Source organism: Capsicum annuum, chromosome 12, assembly GCF_002878395.1.
Source record: "Capsicum annuum cultivar UCD-10X-F1 chromosome 12, UCD10Xv1.1, whole genome shotgun sequence".
Classification (NCBI taxonomy): domain Eukaryota; kingdom Viridiplantae; phylum Streptophyta; class Magnoliopsida; order Solanales; family Solanaceae; genus Capsicum; species Capsicum annuum.
Genome location: NC_061122.1, coordinates 165,918,020 through 165,925,137, shown reverse-complemented (window position 1 = coordinate 165,925,137; position 7,118 = coordinate 165,918,020).

The window sequence follows — 7,118 nt, the reverse complement described above, 5'->3', positions numbered from 1 at the left end:
TGGAAAGGTCTCAAAGTTCTATTGATACTCTCTTACCTGTTTATTTGTGCCATTTTATTTTCTTTCTCAAGTATGGGAGTAAAGACCAGCGCTGTGCTCATTGACTCGAACATGCAGCATGCATAGAGCGAGCTAGTAATTTGCCATGCTGAATTTCACAGCTCAGCTTTACACAACTCTTTAAGACGAGTTTTAGGTTAGTATATTGTAATACCCCGTACTTCTACCTAGCTAGAAATCGTCGCAAGAATGTTAGAAACTTACCTTGAAAGATAAATCCCATTGTGTACACGTGAAATTTTTAAGATTTTCACGTTTTATCATGTGAGAAATTGAATTAGCTTTCCAACGATACCAATTTTGTCCAAATCCTGTATCGGAGTAAAAAGTTATGGACGTTTTACTCATAGCTGTTAGAATTGCCCAGGTGCGACGACCAGGTTGACGGACCTTCGATCTAGCGACGGACCGTTGCCTAGACCGTCACAGCCAAGGCAGTGAGTCAACCTTCTGGATAAGGTGCGACGGACAGGTTGACGGACCGTCGAACTTGCGACAGACCGTTGCTATAAGGCAGTGAGTCTTTTTTTTGGTCCACGTACGAAGGTCGAAACGATGGACCGTCGCACGAGCCGTCGTAGGTCCCGTTCAGCGAATTTTAAGTGTTTTTAAAAGGTATTTAGGTCTTTTTCCACCCGTTTTAACGCCTAATTATATCAGACCAAGGCTCATAAGTTCATTATTCATTCACAACATTAAATTAGGGTTTCTTCTCAAAGATCAATCCCCAAGAACAAGAAACCCTAGATGTTTAATTTCAAGTCAAGGATTCAAGTTTTCCTCCATCAATCTTTAAGAAATCACAACCCAGGTATGCTATGTGTTGATTCATGGGTCCCATTCACCGATGAAGCTTAAGAATCTCTTTTCAAAATTCAAGATTTGTGTATTTATGAATGTTTATGTTTTAAATTGAATTGAAATTCATGTTCATGATGTTGTGGGGTTTTGATTCATGTTTGAAAATACATATTCCAATGATTGATCCTAGGAGGTGATGATTTGCATAATAATCATGATAAACCCTTAAATTTACACGTTGATGGATGTATCCATGATTATTAGATGTGTTGATGATTGTATAACCAAAGCATGCTTCCCATGTGTTTGATTAAATGCCTATGTGAAGGAAAAGTGCCATTCTAGTATAATAATAAGAAATCCCCATTCATGTACAAGTTCATGCATGTTAAGTGTTTGATGAAATGTCTTAGTCAATGAATTATGGATATATGTGTAACCCTTGTGGTGCTTTAGAACTTCTATTTCATGAAATCTCCAACTTATTGTATTATGGATTGGGATGTTGGTCATGTATTCAAGAAAGCCATGCTTTGTCAGTTTCATGCTATCGAGTCTTAGGGGTACTTGTACCCGACAATTAGCTGTGTGCCTAGAGCTAGTGTCATGTTTTCAAGATACTCTCAGTCGAGCCATGTTCATAGAAATTCAGTCAGTCATGTGACTCAGGAAAACTCAGTAAACTTAGTAATCTCAGAAACCTTAGAAATTCAGTAACCTCAGTAGTATTCCGTCAGTCAATGGAACTCAGTTAACTCAGTCCAGTCAGTTCAGTTAATCATGTTCAGTGTCTATCCAGATGGGAGTAGAAATTCGCACCGAGCGAACCAAAGGATGGGAACTCACCTGTTATACGAGGGTGTGATTCTTAGAAGCAATCCTTGCGTTCCAGAACTACGTAGCTAATGTAGGTCCAATCTGTTACCTGTTATATGAGGGTTACTCACAGATTGTCCTTACCAGTGGCGCTGTATTGACACCCTTACAATTGAGGTTACAGATTGGACCCCAACTCAACCATAATGGCATATTAAGGGCATGTCGGTTAGATAACTACTTCCCACAGTTTCAGTACAGAATTAGGACTGTCAGATATAGTCATTCAGTCTCAGTAATAGAACTCAGATAGTTCTACAGAATTCAGGACTGTCAGATACATTCAACTCAGAACAGTTCGAAACTCAGCTAGTTCCATCAGAATCTAGACTGTCAGATACAGTCGCACAGTATTAGTTATTTCAGTTATACGTATATCAGTATCTCATGTTATCAGTACTCAGACTCAGTCATCATGTTATCACGAACTCAATTACAGTTATTATGTATTCATGCATGCATTCTCACGTTTATGTTATTCAATCAGTTAGTATAGTTCATGCATGTGAACCCTTTGCATTCAGCCTACCTCACATGCAGTACATTCCAACGTACTGACGCATTTGCGCTATGGTGTTTTATACCATAGGTTCAGAAGCACGAGCTCCAGAGCATCAGTAGTATTCCAGTCTCAGCAGTTAGAGTTACCAGTGAGTCCTCATCCTTCGAGGATATGACTATTACTTTATTATCTCATTAATTAATTTATTAGTTGGAGTTAGTTGGGGACATATCCCATCAACTCCTTATTCAGACAGTTCAGTCAGTTGGAGGCTTTTCAGACTATCATGTTCAGACAGTTATTTAAGTTATTTTGGATATTTCATACCCCATCCAGATGTTATATTTTTATCAGTTATGTTACGGTTTTGAACCTTATGGCCTTTCAACCTTTATTTCTGCAATCATTTAGTATATTATGTAGTGTTCAGGTACAGATATCAGTCATGGGTTAGCTTGTGGTCCTTCGGGGTCATGAGCACTATGTAGCGTTTCGGGTACCAGATTCGGGGCGTTACATATATGTACTCCATGAATTAAAACCCATTTCTAAGTCTTGAGACACTATTGTTGAACATTGAGCTTGGGGAATTGTTGGGGGAACTTCAATTGAAGCTTAGGGGCATTGGGTTCTTGTTTCTTGATTGATTTCCGCCACAATTGGGTAAGTTTCCGACCTAAATTCTGATTAACTCACTAGTTAATTTATTGATTTTCCTTTAACTTGAGGGATTGTTTTGGGGCTCGATTTGAGGTCTGCTCATGCTTATTTTTTGAGCATGTGATCCTCGTCACACGAGGGACCTAATTACGGGTTTAATTTTCAGATTCTGTAAGCGGGCACCGCGGGTAATTTTTAACTTGATTTTGGCCCAGAGTGTTAATTTGTAATTTTTTTTTAATTTTGTTGTCATTTTTGCTGTATTGACAAGTATATTCTTATTTAGATAGAGTAGTAGTAGTCAGAAGCTTCTTAGAAGAGAAAAACTCCGGTTTAGTGTTCATGAGCTCGTTATTCAGCTTTCAAGTAGGTTACAACTTAGATACTCTTATACTTGGCTTGTTTGAGATATATGTTCGATGACTTGAGAATTGTAGGTTGGACATTGAGGTTTGGATACACTTTACTTAGTCATTTATGACTTTATCCGCTTGCTTAGTGGCCTTAGAGTAGAATGATGCTTGTTAATCCTTAGTTTAGGTAACTTTTATCTATTATGTTTGGTAGCCTAAGGAATTATCATTGGATGCCTTAGTTAGGTTTGTATAGTTACTTGCCTTAGGGGGTTTATCAGGGATTTGTAGTTATGGTATCATTTTCATAAGGCAGTTTACTCTAGGATAACATCCTTTCTATAGCAAGATAGTCCTAGTTTTTGGTTGTCTTGATTGGCGGGCTATTTATTGGTTGATCGGTTGATTTATTCACTTTATTGTGCTTGGTATTGTTGCATAATCATGACATGTTGGTGACTTGGCCTAGAAATGTTGTTTTCGGTTTAAAAATGGCACTTGAGGACTAGAAATATTGTGCTTGTTATTGGTAAGATCAGCCCGGTACACTAAGCTCCCGCTATGCGCAGGGGAAGGGGAAGGGCCCGACCACAAAGATATATTGTACGCAGCCTCACCTTACATTTCTGCAAGTGGCTGTTTTCAAAGCTTGAACCCGTGATCTCTTGGTCACATGACAACAATATTCCTCAACACATCAGATGTTAAAATGACCTAACATTAAAATGACCTAACATTAGCCTCTAGTCCCTCCAACACCCCCCCTCCCCCCCTCCCCCAAACCAAATAAATCAACCTCGAAAGATGTTGATACCATATCTGATGAGAAAATAGATAGAGAAATGTCAAATAATTTGCATCTAATGTTGTGAAAAGACTCCAATTGTTACTGTATTTATTACTTAAGGATGTTATTTGGGATTTATTACTGATGCAGTTGATTTGTAGATTCTCTTTTCCTTTCACTATAAGTTGTAACCTTGAAGCGCTATGTCTTATATGCTTGTGAACTATGAACGCTGGTTAGATAGTCCCTTTGTTCTTAGTTTTCTTAAATCGTAGTCTGGTATTTGCTATTTATCTATCTAGTAAAGTAGCTTCCTGGATCCTGTAGGTAGTTCTTGGAAATGTACCTGCAAAATAGAAAACATAGCTAAAAATAATCTACAACTTGGTTTCCATCTCTTAATGTGTGCTCTATTTGGAAATTTTGACCCTTTCTCCACTCTTGTATCTGTCTGACCTCCATATTGATATTCCAAGAAATATTCCAACCCCCTTCCACAATATGCGTTATGGCCAAAGACTCAGTTTCTATTATATCAGGTAGAAATTGTTTTCTTGGACAAAATTTCATTCTGCTCTCAATAGCCCTTGCTTCTGCACGTATGCTAGTAGTGTTGGGCATAACACTAATATTGGCAAAAACAAAATCTCCCCTATTGTTTTGCACATTTGCTAGTATGTTAGGCAAAACACTAGTAGCAGCAAAAAAAATCTCCCCTACTGTCCCTAATACAGAAAACCCAAGGCTTGGTTCAAGGTTCACTTTAGAGGAGCCATCTGTATTGCATTTGTACATCTCACGGCATGGACACACCGAACTAATAGTCTTACAAGCAATCTGAAAGTAGTGCCAATCAAAGAACCCTATCAATTGGGGCCAATTGCTGGGAATTTCAGATAGCCTAAGATATTTCATCTTAACAGAGAGTTGTAGATTGAGGTTTATGTAATAACAAACTTTACTCCTTAACAAAGTACCCCATGCACAACTGTCTTCATCCATCTCCAACTCTTACCACATTATGATGGTAACATCAAGCTCTGATAACGGACTTCAGTTTGTGACCACATTGTGTCTTCCTCCATTCAACAATAGTTTATGTAAGATGAACAAAAGGGCCAAGTATACTTGCAGGTGATCTATATCTTCTTCATATGCTATCAACAAGATGTCTTATTAAGAATAAATTCTTAATAGACCCAAAGGTGTGGCCTAGTGGTTCAATGTAGTTGGGATGAGCACAATGAGGTCTCAGGTTCAATTCCAGCAGAGACAAACACTGGGTGTTTTTTTCCTATCTGTTCTAGCCTTGGTGGATAGAGTTACCTGGTACCAGGTATCTGTTGCTGGTGAGAGGTGGCAGGTATCCCGTGGATTTAGTCGAGGTGTGCGCAAACTAGCCTGGAGACCACGATTATCATAAAAAAAAATCTTAATAGTTTCTTGTTGAGGGTTTGCACTACATCTATATCTAGAGATTATAGAGATGTCACATCTTGCAACTACATCATCTACTAGAATCTCATTCTTGCATAGATTCTTATTCTTGCAAATTCTCCGTAGGAAAAATGAGATTTTAATAGGTAGATATTTAGTCCATAATTTAGTAAAATACCAAGACTTTTCTTCTCTGCTTCTCAACATTTCCCATGCACTCTCGACTCAGAACGGACCACTCTTAGTGAGTAATCACCATGGTTTGTCACTCTCTTGAGATTTATCTATACCCATAGGCAGGTTGGAGATCACATGGTTAATCAAGTTGTGAGGGAGATTAGAACTTAAGAAGTGTTCATTCCATTGACCCCCTTCTAGTCCTTCACTGACATCATCAATAGATAGATCCACAGGGAATTCTAGGGGCATGATACTAGGTAGTGGACCCAACCTGGTCTAATTGTCATGCCAAAAATCTATATTATCACTTCTAGGTTCCCACCATATATCATGTTTTGTAGTATCTCCTGCCTTAACCATAAAATTATATAGTGGAGAACCACCTTTCTACTACACCAAAGTAGGAAATTATTTTTTATAGTATTTGTTCCACAACTTAGCAAATAGTGACTTTGACACTTCAAATAAAAATCTGAAGCCCACATCTCCTTTCTTATGTCGGCACATCTTCAACCAAGATGGCCAGCCAACGTTTACTTTTGCCCTCTTGTTGTTCCAAACAAATCTTGCAAAAAATCTATGAATTTCATTGATGGTGGATTTAGTGGAGGCAATTGTAGATAGGAGATATCATGGCATACTAAGAACACTATTTATCAGGACAACCTTACCTTTACAAACAACAACAACAGTCCCAGTCTATTCCATAAAGTGAGTTAAAGGACATAAATTTTCATTTCTAGTTTTGGAGTCTGTCTTAATCATCTTGATCAACTCATTGTAGTAGACTTTCTTTTTTCTGGTATGAAATATGGGGCAACCCATATATTTCAATGGAAAAGCATCTCTATTGTAACTAGTAATTGACTTTTCTTAAACGAATTTGATGATCCACTGATACACGGTCTTTAAATTTACCCAATTATTTATCCAATTTGGTGAGTAATTTGTATGACCATCGAGGTTTTCTTAACTGATCTTTTATTTCAATCAATTTTTTTCTAGATTTTGTTCCATTAGGATCAATTGCATTGAATATGTTGTTTGTCTTTAGCATGACCACTTGATGAAATCTTGAGGGAAGTCGGGTAAATAGTATTTTGAATCCTGTTTAATGGATGTGGTTCCAGGACTCAAGTCTAGAGTCACCAGTTGAGACATTCGCTTTACAAATCAAAAACCTATTTCCACAACAAATTGCCTAAAATACCAATTGGTATCAGAGTAGGTGGTCTTGCTAAAAGTCTAACCACTTAAGAAAAGATTAGGATGAATTTGACACCTCTACTCGAACATAGTGAAGAGCATATCAACATACTTTTGTTGTTTAATAGAAAATACTACTCATGGTGGAAAACACTGATGGAGGATTTCTTGGGGGTAGAAAACTAATTTGGAATAGTGTCACTGTTAGACCTTAATATCTAATGAAGAAGATCTTGAAATCAATGACGTACCCAAG